This window comes from Triturus cristatus, chromosome 2_1, assembly GCF_964204655.1.
Source record: "Triturus cristatus chromosome 2_1, aTriCri1.1, whole genome shotgun sequence".
Taxonomy (NCBI): Eukaryota; Metazoa; Chordata; class Amphibia; order Caudata; family Salamandridae; genus Triturus; species Triturus cristatus.
Window position 1 is genome coordinate 1,702,392 of NC_140581.1, and position 17,725 is coordinate 1,720,116.

Sequence of the window (17,725 nt, forward strand, 5' to 3'; positions counted from 1 at the left end):
GATGTCATCATTGATGTCACTCACCTTGTCATGAGTGATGTAATATGTGACGTCATCAGCAGTGCATTGCAGGAGCATGAGTTATAGTTAGCACAACTAACTATAACAGCCGAATTTCTCTGGTTTTGTACGAGTGAAATGTCCAACTAACTATAGCATCCCTGAAACCTGTGTTTTTTCTCAGTGAATTTCTGAGGTTTTTTAAATGCTAATTTCTAACTATAACGTTCCTGAAACCTCTGTTTTTTTCAGTGAATTTCAAAGGTTTTTTAATTGATTATTCCTAACTATAACACCACTGAAACCTATGGTGTTAATATACACACACTATCCCTAAATAATGTTCTAGCGATTATAGTTCCATTCCATTCACAGCTCATTCGAAATGTCATGAGTGATGAAGCTGACCATGTCATGAATGATGTAATGTCTAAGGTCATTAGCAGTACTTTGCATGGCGTAAGTTATAGTTAGCTCAGATAACTATTACTGCTGAATTTCACTGGTTGTGTATGAGTGAAATCTGAGTCTAACTATGACGTCCCTGCAATCTTAGGTTTTTTTCAGCAACTTTTTAGTTTTTTTTAACATTAAGTAAGATGCATATCACAATGGATGGTACGGGGTTGAAAGCAGGGCCTGGCCTGGCATTGTGCTGCTCCCACCCAAGCTTGCTGCTCCTGCCTCCCCTCCTCCTAGCCATCCATTACCAAGTCCATGTCCTTGCTCCCTTATTACAGCCCTGTGTGGCCGTTGTTCTGCCACTGGCCTTCCCACCTTCTCTGAACAGTTAGCTTGCTGTCACATCCACCTCCTCCCTATCCTCTGTTGTCTGAATCCATGCACTAGCCTCCTTCCTCCAGCCATCCATGGTCTGATGTGCTGCCACAGCCCTCCATGTAGCATGATGTCCCAGTCCACTCCTCCTGCCCTCCATTGCCCAATTCTATGCCCTGTCATTGACCTCCTGCTCAGCCTCTGTGCTTTGCTTGTTGCCCCTACTTTCCTCCCCCTGCCCTCCAATGTCTGTGTGCATGCCCCTGCTCCATCTTTTTTGCCCACCATTTCCATGGACCTGCCCCTCCTATCTACTCTGAGTGTTCCGTTGAGCTGCCACTCCCCTCCCACCTGCCTAGCATTGTCAAATGACTGTAACCTGTCCCTGCCACCTCCACCCTGCCTGTCCACGTTCCATGCCCCTATCCCCTTCCTCCTGTCCTCCATGGTCCATTTTACTGCCACACCCTTCTGCCCCCCTTGTCTGTTGTGAGGCCCCTTCCCCTGAACTCTCTTGTCTGGGCCCAGCACCTACCCCTCCCTTCTATCCTCCATGGTCCTTTGTGCATGCCCCTGCCCCCTCCTTCTTGCCCATCATGGCCATTGTGCTGCCACTAACCCTCCCACTTGTCATGCATGGTCTTCTGTGCTGCCATGGCCCCTCCCACCTTCCCTGTGTGGTCAGCTAGCTGCCCCTGACCCCCTCCCACCTTCCCTCCATTGTCTGTGTGTATGCCATTATAGTCTCAGTGTTGCTCTCCATGGTGTGTCTTGCTTCTAGTGCCCATCCTGCCTGACCTACATGGTCAGCTTGCTGCTCCTGCCCTGCCCCCTGGCTTGTCTGTTCCATTGTAATGCCCCTGATCCCTCCCTCCTGCCCTTTATGGTCCGTTATGCTGCAGCTTTCTCTCCTGTCTGTCCATTATGGTCAGCTAGCTGCCATTGCCTCTTCCCCTCTGTTCTCTGTTGTCCATGTGATTGGTCCTGCCCCCTCCCTATTGCTTTTCTATGGATTGTTGTGCTGCACTCCTGTCCCGCATGCCCTGTGTGGTCTATTGTGCTGCTGCAAACCCTGATGCCTGCCCTGTATGATCATGTTGATGCATCTCTCCATGTCCCTCCTGTCCTCAGTTATCCGAGTCCATATCCCTACCCCAATTCCTCCTGCCTTCCATGATCCAATGTACCATACTTGCTAACATTTTGAACTTGGTAAAAGGGAGATTTTCCCCATTGACTTACATTGAAAAAGAGGAGATTGTAGACAGGAGACGGATCAAATAAAGCCGATTTGGGCTTAAAAACATTGGGCGTTTCCTGACTGAATCGGGTCTGTTGGCATGTATGGTTGTAGTACCACTGCCTCTTCCTTCTGCCCACAATGGTCTATTATATTGCCACATCCTCTCTTGCCGGTCCTGTATTGTTGGTGTGTTGCCCCTGCCCCCCTTTTCCGATGCCCTCCATAGTCTGTCGCGCTGCCAATGCCCATCCTGCCTGCCCAGTGTGGTCAAATTGTTGCCTCTGCACCCTCCTACCTGCCTTCAATTTTCAGAGTCCGTGCCCCTGGCCTCTGCCTCTCAACAGTATCCCAATGAACAACTAGATTGCTAACATTCTATATTTATTACAAAAGTGTGGAACGCCTGACGTCATCTTGATGTACTGCAATACCTAGAGTATTTCCTTTAGAAATTACATAGATGAGAGGGTCTTATTTGCATTGAAATTATGGTTAGTGCTCTAAAAAACTAAAATGAGGACATATTTTTCAAATAGCGACAAAGCACGTTTAAAATATTTCTTATCTTTATTTTTTTAATCCAGTTGACCACTTGATTAAATGTTGCACTTAGATTAGATGATGTGGTGTTACTTCCAGAGCTGCAGACATTGCAAATGGGGAACCAGGTTGGAGTTTCTGCTTCAGCTCGACATTCTGTGATTCTGGTCAAATCACTTAATCTCCCCATGTCTAAAACCAAAATGAATTTGTCCTGGTGTGATGTAACCAAAGCTCATGTAAAGCTCTAAATACTTGACCAGTCTGCTCTATATAAAACTGCAAAAACACAAAAAATAAAAAGTGTTTTGCACACTTCTGTCATTGGGCTACACATGGCCTACATCTGGGTGATATTTTGGCTACATTTGAGCTCTTTTGTCTCTGGTTCCCATCTTGGGAGACTTATTTGTTATGAAGTTTCCTAATTTCCTCATTTACTACAGTCTCCTCAGTAGGAAATACTTTCAGTTTTTTTCATGGATTCCTTTTTTTGTGTTATCATTTTTTTTATTGAAATTTTGAGAAAATGTCACCAGAAGTACAATAAAGTTAATAATAACTTACAATTTGAATGATATGAATAAATGTACGGCATATATGGAACAGAAAAAGAGAAAATGCACATATGATAAATACTATGCACCAATAAATAACACTTACAACTATAAAGATAAATAGTAAGGTATACATTGAATAAATATGGTGTGAGAAACGTTAAATATTTAAACAATGTAAGCAACATATATAAGAGATATAAGTCTTAAAGAATCAATCATAGGTTAAGTCAATAGATATATATACTGAGTGTATAAATTAAACATTATATATAACTACAAATATAGAAAATAGTAACATAACAAATCTCCTCAGCCGTCGAGGAGTAATTCATTTGTAAAATTGAAAATTGTAAAATATATCAAGAAAGGAGTATTTTTATTTTTTTATTTTTTATTTGTTTTCCTCATTTTCCTTATCGCCACCCAAAACTCAACGAAACCACCCTGGGCTTTCCGACCTCATTTACTGGATGCAGAGGGGGGGTAGACCAACGTGTTTTAGAATAGAGGCTCCCTCTAGGAGGCACCCTCGATGGAAAAGAAACAGGGGAGCCTCATTCCACCGCGAATCAAATCCTTACCCCAAATCTTCCCGGTAAACCAAGAAGACTTTCACCAGCTGAGGCAGGCTAAGGCTTAATCATTGGACCTATACCTCCTACTAGCCATACCACCCTATCCTTCACCCAAAGTGTGCCAAAAAAGGTTTCCAAAATTTAAATATTTTACTTGTCTGATCCGAAATATCCAATTTTGCAATAAATCTCATAGAGCGTAACCAATCAAGCTCTGTTGGAGGGGTCGGCGAAACCCATTGTCTGCATATCTCTCTTCGAGCCAAAAGTACAGCATAGAAAATAAGCTTTACATTGTCATTTGTGCCCTTACCTTGCAGATCCAGTCTTCCAAAGATAACCATCTCAGCCCAAGGACAGTCGACAAACAGGTACTCACAGCCTCCCAAAAAACCTGAATCTTCGGCACCTGAGAAACATGTGCAGATCATCTTCATTTGGGCTTTTTCACTTGGGGCACACCACCACACCTCCTGAACCAAATTTGAAAAGTCTTCGAGGAGTCCAATACGCCCTGTGCAATGTGAAAAAATGATTCCTCCTTAGATAAGTGGGTTTTACTATTTTATAGAGCACAGACATTGTTACTTGCCAATGGTCTTCCGTCGCGATCTCCGGCAAGCAGTCTCCCCACAGGGTCTCTGGTAACGTGAAAGGGCCATCCTCCATTTCTAACACCAGCCAATATCACAGTGCTATTTCTTTCTTAAAGACACAATTAGAAAAGAGCTTCTCCTCCAGCTCATTGCAGGATCCTATTTGATCGCCCATTGCCGCTGACCAACTTTGAATCTGTAAATATTTAAATCTAGAGAAACTGGGACCCCATACCTCCTCGCACTGACCCCAAGTGATTAAAATTCCATCGGGGAATAGCTGCTTCCATCTCTGAAGACCCCTCTCCTTTAGTGGTCGAGCCAGCAGATCCCTAGACAAAAGTGGGGATCCTGGCGCAAATTGAAGCCTTCTGACTGTAATATGGAATTTTTAAAGCCCTCCTGATTTTGTACCATGTCTCCGCCAAGTCTCTTAAAATCTTTAACCTAACCTTCTTGAAAAATTTTAGATCAGCAAATTTATACATAAATCCATTCTCATTATAGTCCTGCTTCTTCAGCATCGCTCCAAACATTTTGCCAATTGCCGTCTCAGTCGGAATACCCAGCAGCATCCTAGTGTTTTTCAACAAAAAAGCCCAGGAATAAAGTTGCAAATCCGGCACCGCCAGACCACCCTTCACCAACCGTCTCCTAAGCTTCTTCCAAGAAAGGCGCGGTCCTTTAGATGCCCAAAGAAAAGTGCTAATATCACTCTGCAGCCTTAAAACCCACTCCTTCTTAAAGGACAGAGGGACCGTTTCAAACAAAAATGTTAACTTTGGCAAAATCATCATTTTCACCAGATTTGAACGACCAAACAATGTGAGTGGTAAATGCGACCAACCCCTTAGACTAGCACTTATCTCCTTTTTAAGCCTAACAAAATTAATTTTGGTAAAATCCGCTATGTTATGAGTTATCCTAACTCCAAGATACCGCATGTCTTTTTTACATAGGATTCCCTCAGTGTTCATGTTCCAGGCCATAACTTCTGTTTTCTCCTTATTAATGTCGTAGCCTGAAACAGCCCTGAACGCTCTCGTTATATCTAGGAGACACCTCATAGTTTGTTGTAGTTTAGGAGTGTAGATTATTATGTCATCTGCATACATTCCAATCTTCTTGGACCAACCTCCAACCTCAAAAGGCACAATATTCTATGAAACCCTTATCTTACGTGCCAGTGGCTCTATATATAAATCAAACAAGAGTGGTGACAACGGGCACCCTTGCCTAGTGCCACACCTGATCAATACTGGCTGCGTCAACATCCCGTTCACCAACACTCTTGCTGTGGGGGTCCGATAAATAGCTGACAGAGTTTTACAAAGATGTGTTCCCAAATTAAGATATTGAACTAGAGTGTGCAAGTAGACCCAATTGGCTCGATCAAAAGCCTTGGCGGCATCTAACGCGATAACCGCCAAGGGAAGATTATAGGAAGAGGTCATATCTATAGAGCCAATGAGCGAAAAGGTCAGCTCTTTCAGCTGTCTGCCTCTGATAAAAGCCTTTTGATCTTCCTGAACTAAATGTGAAATGACGCTATTCAGCCTCTCTGCAATAATTTTAGCAAAAAACGTATAATCAGTGTTTAATAGGGAGATAGGTCTGTATGATTCAACACTCTTTCGTGATTTCCCTGGCTTAGGGATGAGCGTTATATTTGCCTCATTCCAGGAGGGAGGCAGAGAACTATCTCCCATGAAAATCTCATTAAGCAATTGCGTCATGATAGGTGTTAAAACTTCAACCAGAGCTTTATAAACTTTCGCTGAAAGGCCATCTGGCCCAGGTGCCTTGCCTCTTTTTCCCCCTCTCATAACCTCCTCAACCTCTCCTCAGTGATCTCTTGGTTCAAAACATCTTTAAAATCCTCTAATAAAGGGTCCAAAAGTTCCACCCATCTCAAGACTGCCTGATCTTCCACCACCAGATCTTACTGATATACCTTTCCAAAATATTCATAAAAAGCTACAGCTATTCCTTTATTATGTGTGATAATCAGACCCGTCTCCTCACTTTTCACTTCTTTAATCAAATTTCAAACTTGGTCACTCTTTGTTTTCCAAGCTAAAAGCTTGTTGCAGCCCTCACTGTACTCAAAATGAGCAAGCTGGCATCCCACTTCTCCTTGACCCTATCTCTCAGAATTCCCACTAAATCTGCCTTTAAATCAGTAAGATCTTGTAACTCCTTTTCACTAGCCCCCTATTTCCTACGTTTACTAAACCCGCCTCCATCTTGCGAATCTTCTCCTCGACATCTGAGACCCTATTGTGATATAATCTTCTTTTCCTAGCTGCCAAAGCTCCTAGTCTCCCTCGCAGAAAAGCCTTGTATGCATCCCAAACGATCTCAGTCTTAGCTGAATCCCGATTCCTTTTCAAAAAATGATTTTGTCTCCTCCTTCAAAGCCTCCATTGCCTCTTGTTCTGAGAGTATTGTTCGATCCAACCTCCAGATTGAAGATAATGTACTATCCCCTATAGTCAACCGAAGAGAAATAGCTGAGTGATCAGAACAACAACCAACCAACGCACACCACGACCGAACCACCACCCCCCACCACCACCCTCCGCGCCTGGACTCCGATCAGCACCGAAGACACCGTCCGCACGATGAACTCCATCCACTCAGGATCTCCGACCGACCCCTGCCCCCACCACGTCTTCAACAAAGCCGACGCTGTCATCGCACCCCACCTGCGAGACATCATCAACACATCCTTCGACACCGCCACCTTCCCTGAGAGCTGGAAGCACGCCGAACTCAGCGCTCTACTCAAGAAACCCACAGCGGACCCCACCGAACTCAAGAATTACCGCCCCATTTCGCTCCTCCCGTTTCCAGCCAAAGTCATCGAGAAGACCGTCAACAAGCAGCTGGCCGCCTTACTTGAGATGAATGGATCCCTCGACCCCTCACAGTCTGGCTTCCGAGCCAACCAAAGCACCGAGACCGCCCTCATCGCCGCCACCGATGACATCCGAGCCCTGATGGACAACGGAGAAACAGCGGCCCTCATCCTCCTAGACCTCTCCGCGGCATTCGACACTGTCTGCCACCGCACCCTAGTACAGCGCCTCAGCAACGTCGGAATCCAGGAGAAGGCTCTGGAATGGATCATCTCCTTCCTCGACGGAAGAACACAGAGAGTCCGCCTACCACCGTACAAGTCAGAGGCCACCAAAGTCATCTGCGGCGTCCCTCAAGGATCCTCGCTGAGCCCCACCCTCTTCAACATCTACATGAGCCCCCTCGCGGCCATCGCACGCCAACACAACCTCAACATAATCTCCTACGCCGACGACACCCAGCTGATCCTCTCCCTGACCAACGACCCCGCCGCCGCCAGAGCCAATCTGCACGAAGGGATGAAAGAGGTAGCCGAGTGGATGACGACCAGCCGCCTGAAACTGAACTCAGACAAGACGGAGGTCCTCATCCTAGGCTCTTCACCCTCCGCCTGGGACGACTCCTGGTGGCCCCGCGCCCTGGGCACCGCACCCAAACCGACAGACCACGCACGCAACCTGGGCTTCATCCTGGACTCCTCTCTCTCCATGACCAGGCAAGTCAACACCGTCTCCTCGGCGTGCTTCAACATCCTACGCATGCTACGGAAGATCTTCTGGTGGATCCCCACCGAGACCAGGAAGACCGTCACCCAGGCCCTCGTCACCAGTCGACTGGACTACGGCAACGCCCTCTACGCCGGTACCACCGCCAAGCTCCAGAAGAGACTCCAGCGGATCCAGAACGCCTCAGCCAGACTCATCCTCGACATCCCACGAACCAGCCACATCTCCGGACATCTCAGAGACCTGCATTGGCTCCCCGTCAACAAAAGAATCACCTTCCGCCTCCTCACCCACGCACACAAAGCCCTACACGACCAAGGCCCGAGCTACCTCAACAACCGAATCAACTTCTACGCTCCCAAACGCCACCTCCGCTCAGCCAACCACGCCCTCGCTGCCGTCCCCCGCATCCGAAGAGCGACAACAGGAGGAAGGTCCTTCTCCTACCTGGCCGCCAAGACCTGGAACTCCCTCCCGACCGACCTGCGCCTGACCCAAGACCACCTCTCCTTCAGGAAGAAGCTGAAGACCTGGCTGTTCGAGCAGTAACGGCACCCCCCTCCCCCCAGCGCCTTGAGACCCTATGGGTAGGTAGTGCGCTCTATAAATGTCCTTGATTGATTGATTGAAAGATGTACTCTAATATGCCTAACCTGCGCAACTGAATCAACCATCCTACGGTCCACCAAAAAATAATCAATCCGGGATTCATGATTATACTTTTTATTTTAAAATGTGAATCCTGACTGCTGACCAAACCTACTTCTCCAAATATCACATAAACCCAGCTGGCTCATCAACAGTCTAACTCTATTTGACATTTTGAGATTCACAGCCGCTCTACTTTTTTGAGATCTATCTAGTTTGTAATCCAGAACTGTATTAAAATCCCCAGCCATGATAATCTGCCATGGAAAGTTCAATAATTCCCTTGCCAGGTCATCCAGTGGGCCTATGTCATCCTGGTTCGGGCCATAATATCCCACCACAATAAACACTTGCCCAAAAACCTTTAACTTAACAATCAACCATCTCCCTCCTGCATTAGACGCCTTTCCTTCCACTGAGATATTCAAGCCTTGTTTAATTAAAACTGCCACTCCCTTAGTCACAGCTGTCTGTAGAGTATATACTGCATGAGCCAACCACCGTTGAGATAAAAACAGCTTCTTACTCTCATCCCCAGTCAAGTGAGTCTCCTGTAATATAAGTATTTGTGCCGGAGAATCCTTCAAATATTCCATTATCAACTCCCTTCTTCTCTTTACACGCAATCCATTTACATTCCATGATCGAATTTTCAATTTGTTTAAACTACCCCCACTCATCCCAACCTAGAAGAAAGACTCTCATACCCTCTCTACCACTGACAGCAAAAATGCATCTGAGGATTTTTCTGCGTTTACCCCTTACCCTTCCCTCCCCCACCCCAAAAAAACCTATATCCCACCCCCTTTCCCAGGAAAACCCTTTCCAACTACCCATGGCTATTAAGCCCTATGAGTGCCCCTTAACGGGCGGTGCATTTAATGAACATTACATCCAAAATAAAAAATACATGAGTAGAGTCCTTAACAAATCCTTAGAGAAGCAGCCAGAGCGGCACGAAAAACATCCTGAAACTTCAAATTCAAATATTACCAGGTTAACACTGTTCCAGAAATTTATCTACATCGTCTACAAAGCGGAAGGATTACATCTTATTATTCCACATCACCTTTAAAAGGGCTGGAGATCTTATCTCAACTTTAGCCCCGTCTACATCCAAACTTTTCTTCTTGAGAGCACTCGCTAGAATCTTCTCCTTCAAAGTAAAGGTCATCAAATTTATCAGAATTCTCCTGGGTTTAGCACGATTAAGGTTCAGCCTGAAGGGATCACGATGTACTAACCTCAACCTCTAATGCAATCGTTTGGCTACTCAAAACATCAATCTTCTTCTCTAGCAAACCACAAGCCGCCCTGATACTTTCCTGATTTGACTCTGGTGTCTCAAATCTCTTCTGCATCTCAAGATTAAGATTTTTAAGCATGGTAATTATAGAGAAATCACTGCTCTCCTGCTCTACCTGCTCGGACTGTACATCCCCCGTAATTGGTAAAGTTCCAGCTGAAACTACAGTTACTTCAGAGCCAATTGCTTCAAAGCCAGAGCCAATTTGTGATATACTTAAATTACCCTCATCCTGAATCTGTAATATATCATCACCCATTTCTAAAGACAGGACCTGGAATCGTTTAGGACTCAAATGTTTAGACCAGTCGACCAAATCTGAGTCAGACAGCTCACCCAAACTACCCTCAACACTAGCCAAACTGCTCCCACGATTCTGGTGTACCTGTTTACTTCTGGGGGGTGTCACTGGCCTTATTAACTTTGTCGGAGATTTCCCCTTCAGCACCAAAGTGTTTGGTAACACCTTAAAGTATGACCTGAGGGAGGGTGTCACGTTTATCTTGCGCTCTAGCAAGTCCCCCGTTGCCAATTTGTTATGAACTTTGTTGTTTTTTGCACTTTGTCTACCTCTGTGCTTCACCTCCCTTACCTCCTTGTTATTTGAATCAGAAGGGCCCCTCTGATGAAATTTGAAATTCTGCACCCCTTTCCCCGCACTCCTTAGAGCATACCTGGAAATGCCTCTTGCGCCTGCCCCTTCCTCTGCCACAACTCCAAGGTTGCTAATCCCCACTGAACTTTCCACAGGATTTTCCAAACCCGGCTGACTGCAAATGACCACAACCCTGGGACCTTCCCTATCTTTACTGTTTACCCTAACGGGTAAAGTCTCATAAGACCGTTGCTGGTCTTGTACTTGAATGCGAGAAAAGTGTACCTGTGCCTCTGACGTGGAAAGCCACTCCTCCGACCTTTTATCACTCCTTGTAACAGACTGCCTACCTCTCCCCTGTCCTCCCCCTTGAAAAACAATCCTGGCTGCAGCTCGATGCCCCTTGCCAACCTCAAATGCCGCTCTGTCCCAGCTGAGATCCGCTTGGCTTGTGGGCTCCTCCTCTACGTCCTCCTCCCGCCTCTCCAGACTCCGTACGGCCATGAGAGCCGATCCCACCATACACCACCAACGTACTGAACCTGGTAAATTTTTACTGTTTAGCGCGCCCACTCTGGCCTTTACGCTCGGAATTACGATGGGTACAAAATCACCACATCCTCAGACTGCTTGCTGCTGCTCGCCAAACTCCACTCGGTAAGAAAACCACTACAATCACCACCCGCCTCGGGAGACACTCACAGCCCGCAACTAGCCGGCTGCCATGTTTTCCACTCAAGAAAAGAGTATTGAATAGAATATAGAAAAATAGGTGATATAAGAACTAACAAAGCATATCTATAGAAGTTATATGAAGAGAAATGAGAAATGTGATGTCAATAAGATATAGTAAGAATAAAACAATAGAAGAGAATTAGAAAAGAGAGAATAATAAGATACTAGAAAAATAAAATAATAATACAACAAAACTATAAGTAAATATAATAATAGGAAAGCATGAAAAACCGTGGTGGAAGTAGGGAGAGGAGGGAGGAAGAAAGAAAGTATATTGTCAAATGTCAGATCAAGGGGTATTAGTATCCACTCCTGGAGTGTTATCATCAATATCCATGCCACTATTCAGGTTCAGGAAAGGTGACCGGACAAGAAGAAATATGTCAGTTTGATTTTGAAGATTATAAATTATTCTCTCATGTGATGCTGTTTGGAACATAGTTGACAACCATTCTTATTGTGAAGGAGGAGGTGGAGATTTCCAATGGCGTAAAATACATATTTTTGCGTGTGGCCATTTCTGTGTGAAAAAGACGACATTGGGGTTTGGTGAGTTTTGGAGATAACTGAAGGTCATGAAGGATAATAACAGCAGGAGTGAACGGAAGATGTAAAGGCATAGTAAAAGATAAGATTTTTCCCACATATGCCCAGAAAGGTTGAATCAACGGACAATAACATATAATGTGTGCTGAGTCACAGTTAGTGTTATCACATTTCCAGCAATTGGCATGGGAAATTAAACCAGCTTTCTTTAATCTTGCAGGAGACCAATGCCAATCATGAAGAATCTTAAATAGGCAAAATTTAAGTTGAGCTCCACGGGTTCCTTTATCTAGATTCTCCATTATTGTCTCCCATGCATCAGAGGTATAAGAAATTGAAAGTTGTGACTGCCATTTAAATTGTGGTGTCTGTGTTAGAGGTTGAGAAAAAAGATGTGATGTAAAAACTCTGCATAAACCAGATATCACTCTTTTATTTTTTCCCCAAGTATTTAGGTATGATACCATCTGTGAATTTAACAGCACCGGAGAATGTGAACCTAATTGTTTTTCCAAACATTACTTGAGCTGGTTATATTTTAGGGATTGATGCAATGGAAGACCGAATTCCTCTTGTGTTTGTGTGAATGTTTTAAAGTCACCATTATAAAATATTTGATCTAATGTTCGAATACCTGCTGCTTCCCATTATGGCCATGATAATACCTTTGTATTAATATGAACACCGGAATTATTCCATATGGGTGCCTTTTCATGTATATGGGAGTTTAAAGCTCATAAACAGTGTGCTCTTTGCCACAATTTGGACATGGCTGATAGGATTGGGTTTGTGGGTTTTTGACGTGCAATTGTAGTGCCATAAAGTGCAGAAATATCAGAGCCCGAAGATAAAAGATGGCGTTCTAAATGGACCCATTGGGGAACATCAGAGACTCCCGGTAACATATATGATAATTGAGAAAGCTGCAATGCTAAGTTATAATGTTCAATGGATGGGAGACTCATACCTCCAGAAAAATGTTGAGCCTTTAATTTTGTCACAACCAAATGAGGTTTTGTTGAGCCCCATATAAAAGTTTTTATTTTGGAATCTATGAGTCTCAAAGTAGATAAGGGAATATGAAGAGGGAGCACACCTAAGGTATATGGAAAACGAGGAAGTATAACCATTTTAGCAGCTTGAACTCTACCCCACATGGAAACATTCAAAATTTTCCACTTATCAAAGTCACGTTGCATTTGAACAATCAGTGGGTTCAGGTTATCTGTAGCCATACCTTCCATACCCATATTCACTAAGATACCCAAATATTAAAGCTGTGAGGGTTGCCAATGAAAGGGGAAGTTGTGTATAGCCGCTTTAGTGGTTCCATCAGGAATAGGTAAGGCTTCACTCTTGTCCCACTTTATTTTTGTAACCTGAGAATGAAGAAAAAGTGGCTATAATTTGAAGCAAAGATGGCAATGAATTTGGGAGGTCTGTTAAGGTGAGTAATATGTCATCCGCGTATAGATAAAGCTTTGATTCACTTATAGGGAGGGATATGCCTGTAACTGCTTCTGATTGACGAATCGTGGCTGCTAAAGGCTCCATTGCTAAAAGAAAAAGAAGTGGGGATAGAGGACCTCCCTGACGTGTTCCTCTTCGGATCGGAAATGATTCTGATATGAAGCCTCCACAGTTAACTTGTGCGGAAGGATTATCATATAGTAATCGTACTTTCTGAATAAACTGGTTTCCAAGTCAAAAACGTTCAAGCACTTTAAAAAGATAGTCCCATTCTATGTGGTCGAAGGCCTTTTCAGCATCTATTGATAAAGCTAATGCGTCTTGTGGGAGGTTTTTAGCATAACATAGGGTATGTGCCAGTGTATGTATGTGATTCCTAGAGGAACGTCCTGGAACGAATCCTAATTTAGTTGAGTGAATTAAGGAAGTTAATACTTTTTTAAGACGAGAAGCCAAAATGCTAGCAAATATTTTGATATTGCAATTCAGGAGTGAAATGGGATGGTAAAGCAAAGGGTCCTTTCCGGGTTTAGGGAGTACTGCAATTATTGCCTTGTTAGAAAGAGGATTTACGGAGTTATCTCACTCTGCTTCTTGAAAAGCAGCATATAGGGAATCAATTATATTATGTCCAGCCCAACAATAGAATTCAGCCGGAAAACCATCTTCTCCAGGAGCTTTATGGTATGGCAATTTAGATATTGCTTGCGCAATTTCATCCCTGCTAATTTCTCCCTCAAAAAAAGCCCTTCCATCATCGGAAAGGTATGGGAAATCTACTTTTGAAAGAAAGTCGTTTAGTCTATCCGTGTTGACTTGTGTGCCTGGTGTGTAGAGGGACATATAAAGGAAGCAAACACATTCACTATGTCCTGTGGTCTAGTAAGCATTGGACCGTGAGATGATTTAATAGCTAGGATAGTCATGGCTGCTTCTCTTTGCCTTAGTTGTGCCGCTAATAATCTACCTGCCTTTTCACCTTGTTACTAATGTCTTGTTTTCATTTTTTGAAGGGCAAACTCCGCCTTAGATGTGAATAGCCCATTTAGCGTCATTCAAGCTTGCTCTAGAGACTTACGATTTTGCAGTGTTGGTGCTATGGTATATTGATGGGTATACGACTGAATGTGCTGTTTCAATTCTTGTTGATGTGCAGCATCTCTGTTGTTGGCTAATGCCGCCTCGCACATCCATTGACCTCTGATAGTAGCTTTAACCGCAGCCCATATCACTTTATTTAAGGTTACCGAACCCTGATTCATAGAAATATAGTCTTGAAAAAAAATTTGTAATTGATGTTTACCCTCTGGAGACTTGTGTCGTTGTATGTTCCTGCAGCAGGGTTTACGCCCTGGTCTGGGTATGCCAACTTCGATGGCTAAGAGGACCGGGGAATGGCCAGATAATGCTGCTACCACAATACAAGATTCATGAATGGATTGAACTAATCTTTGTGATACTAAAAAATGATCCAAACAAGAGAGGGTACCATGCGTTGGAGATGAAAATGTGCACTCAGTATCTGATGGATGTGAAAGACACCAGTGATCTTTGCGGGGCTGGCTGACGGGGGACCTGCCTGACCAGACCTGAGACCCGGCTCTTGGAGCTTCCGCCGGCTGGGTCCCGGTGCTGCTGTTGCCCTCGGCCTGCTCGGACTACTGGAGGCGGAGACTCCCGGATTAGCGGACCCTGGCCTTCCACGGCATGCGGGGAGCTTGTGCGCCTTGTGCATTTGGTGCGGCGGATCCGTTGCAGCGCCCGGTGAGTGTGGGGACGTCTGGAGCCTTGAGGCCTGGAGGGCTTTGTGCTTCCCCCTGGTTGCGCGGACACGCGCGAGGTGCCCTTGAAGACCTGGGCGTCATACGCAAAGACACTCGCCTGCCCTGTGCCCTATTCCCGTCTGGCGCTTGGCTGCCCTGCTAGTGGTTGGGGGCATTCAAGGGCGCCTCAGGCCGCGCGCCGCGGGGTCTACCCCTTGTTTGGGCAGCCCTGCGATCCCCCGACGGGCTGATTGGGAGGAGGCCGCTGTTTGCGCGGGAGGAGGAATGCTGCCTGCTTCCCGTTTCCCCTTGTCATTGGGGGCTGACTGATCTGGCCTGCGCTGTGCACCCTTCTGGGTTCCGTCTGATTGCTGTGCTTTCGAGGGGTGGAAACTGCTTGCTAGTGCTGTGGAGCGCCTGTGGGGACCCTGGTGAACGGACTCTGGATCTGGCCGCATGAATGTGCCTCTGTCGCTTGCAGTGCCCTGATATGTTGTGGGTTGCGGGGGCCTCATCTGGCGACATCAGCTGAACGGCGCTCTGGCTGTTCGGCCGGCCCCTGCTACTGGCCTGTTCTCGTACACTCGGGAAACATCTGACCTAGGCCCCCTGCTGTGGACGAGTGGCTGGCTCCCGGGGGAGAGGCCTGTTATTGCCGGTGTCCATTGCCCTCGGATCGCTGCCCCGGAGTGCGTAGTTCTCCCCCGCGGTGCCCCAGGGGCTCTTGTCGATGGCTGACTGCGAGATGCCGGCTGGGCTGTGACGTTCCTTTGCGCCCTGACCTCTGCTGCGTGGAGCGGTTCCGCTGGAGGCTGCCCTTCGCTCCCCTGTTTGGCTCTGACGGCTGGCTCTGCTCGTGGAGGTGGTTGGCGCCAGCCCTCGTGTGACACACATGCTGTGAGCCCGGTGTGATGTTGGTATCCTGGGTCAATGACTGGATTGCAGCTGTGGCATGCCCTTGCCTAGGTTGATACTGAGGGCTTGCGGTGGGCGGTGAGGGGCTTGGCGGTTGTGTCCAGATCGCTGCTCCTGACGCCTTGCTTTGGTTGGTACTCCTTCGGGCGCTGGGCTCTGCACGACAATACGATGGGTCGCACGGACAAATCGCAATCCAAACTGTCATTTGACCCTCGGCGACCCAAGCCTGGCGGATCCGCGGCAGAGGGAGATGTCGTTGATCGAGTCCAGCATTCAGACGACCAACACCAGGATATTCGCGGCCTCTTGCTCTCCATGGAAAAGAATCTCCAGGGTGGGATAACCTCTTTAGGCGCCAAAATGGACGCGCTTACTTACAGAATGGACCACATGGCTGAACGCTTGGACAAGCATGCAGAGCGATTGGACAGCTCGGAACGCAGACTGACGGAGACTGAGGAGGCGCAGACCGCCCTGGATGCGGGGCACAAACAACTGGGCAGGGTGATGCAGCTCCTCCAGGACAAGACGGAGGACTTGGAGGCCCGCTCTCGGCGCTGCAATCTATGCATCACGGGCCTGCCGGAGTCGGCACCCACAGGGAACATGGAACTCTTCATAGAAAAGCTTCTGAAAACACTATTGGGTGATTCCTCCTTTTCAAACATGTTCGTGGTTGAGAGGGCGCATCGCTCTCTTGGCCCCAGACCTGTGCCGGGCGCCTCTCCCAGGGCAATCATAGCTAAACTCCTAAACTATAGGGACCGCGACGTCGCTCTTAAGCTTGCCCACGAGAAACAACCGCTTCAATTCGAGGGGTCAACGATTTCACTCTTTCCAGACTTTACTGCTAAAGTTCAGGAAGCGAGGCGCCTGTTTGCTCCCATGAAGAGACAGCTCCGGGAGCTGGGTGCGGATTATGCCATGTTATATCCTGCTAAATTGAGAGTGAATCGACAGGGCCACTCTCATATATTTACTGATCCGAAGGTTCTGCAAAAAGCTCTGAAGGATTGGGCGAGGGAGGGGCGAGCACCGCTGGATCGACAGCTCTTGGATGAAGCGACTGGGGGTCCCTTGGATGAGCAGGGCTGACCTGCTCCTGGTGTCAGGAACTGTTGCCATTTATTGATGAGTGTTGTCCGCCCCCCTTCTCCATGTTGGTGGGCCTGTGCGGGGACCCGCCTGGGCCGGTATGTCTGTCGGTTTGCATATTGCTGGGACATTACACTCTTGCGGCCGTAGGGGGAGAGGCCCTCGCCTCTGCGGCTTGGGGAGGTTGGGCTGCTTTTTTCATTTATTGCTTTGGTTCAGTTTGCTGATCTCCTTTTTATTGGGGGTCATGACTGTTCTCCTTTGTATTCATTGCTATGTGTTTGTTGCTGGGACTGAAGTGGATGTTCAATTTGCTTATCTTGCTCCTCTTTGGCCCCTGAGGATAATACGCCCTTTCGCACTTAATCACGGCTGCAAGTTTCCTTTATGGCGGGGTGCGGAGCAGTGGTCCAATTGATCACACACCCTTTTTCCTCTGAGCGGGCTACATCCCCCCCGCGTGTAGTACACCTGGGATGTTATTGGATGGTTGGCTTTGGGTGGGATTTCTTTTTCTTGGGTGGGTGGGTTGGTTCCGCAGCCTAGTTGGGGTTGGGCAGGCGTGGGAGGGGGGTGGGAAGGGTTTGAATCTTGCGATGCTTATTTCTGAATGCTCTATGTGTGATTGGGCATGATTGGGGGGGGTGGGTTTGGGATGGGAATGTTTATGGTTTTAATTTTGCTGCTTTCTTTCTTGGTTATTTGTTGTGGCATGACACGATCTGTACTGCACTCTCTTCGCCCTTCTTATATTGTCTTACCAGATATGCT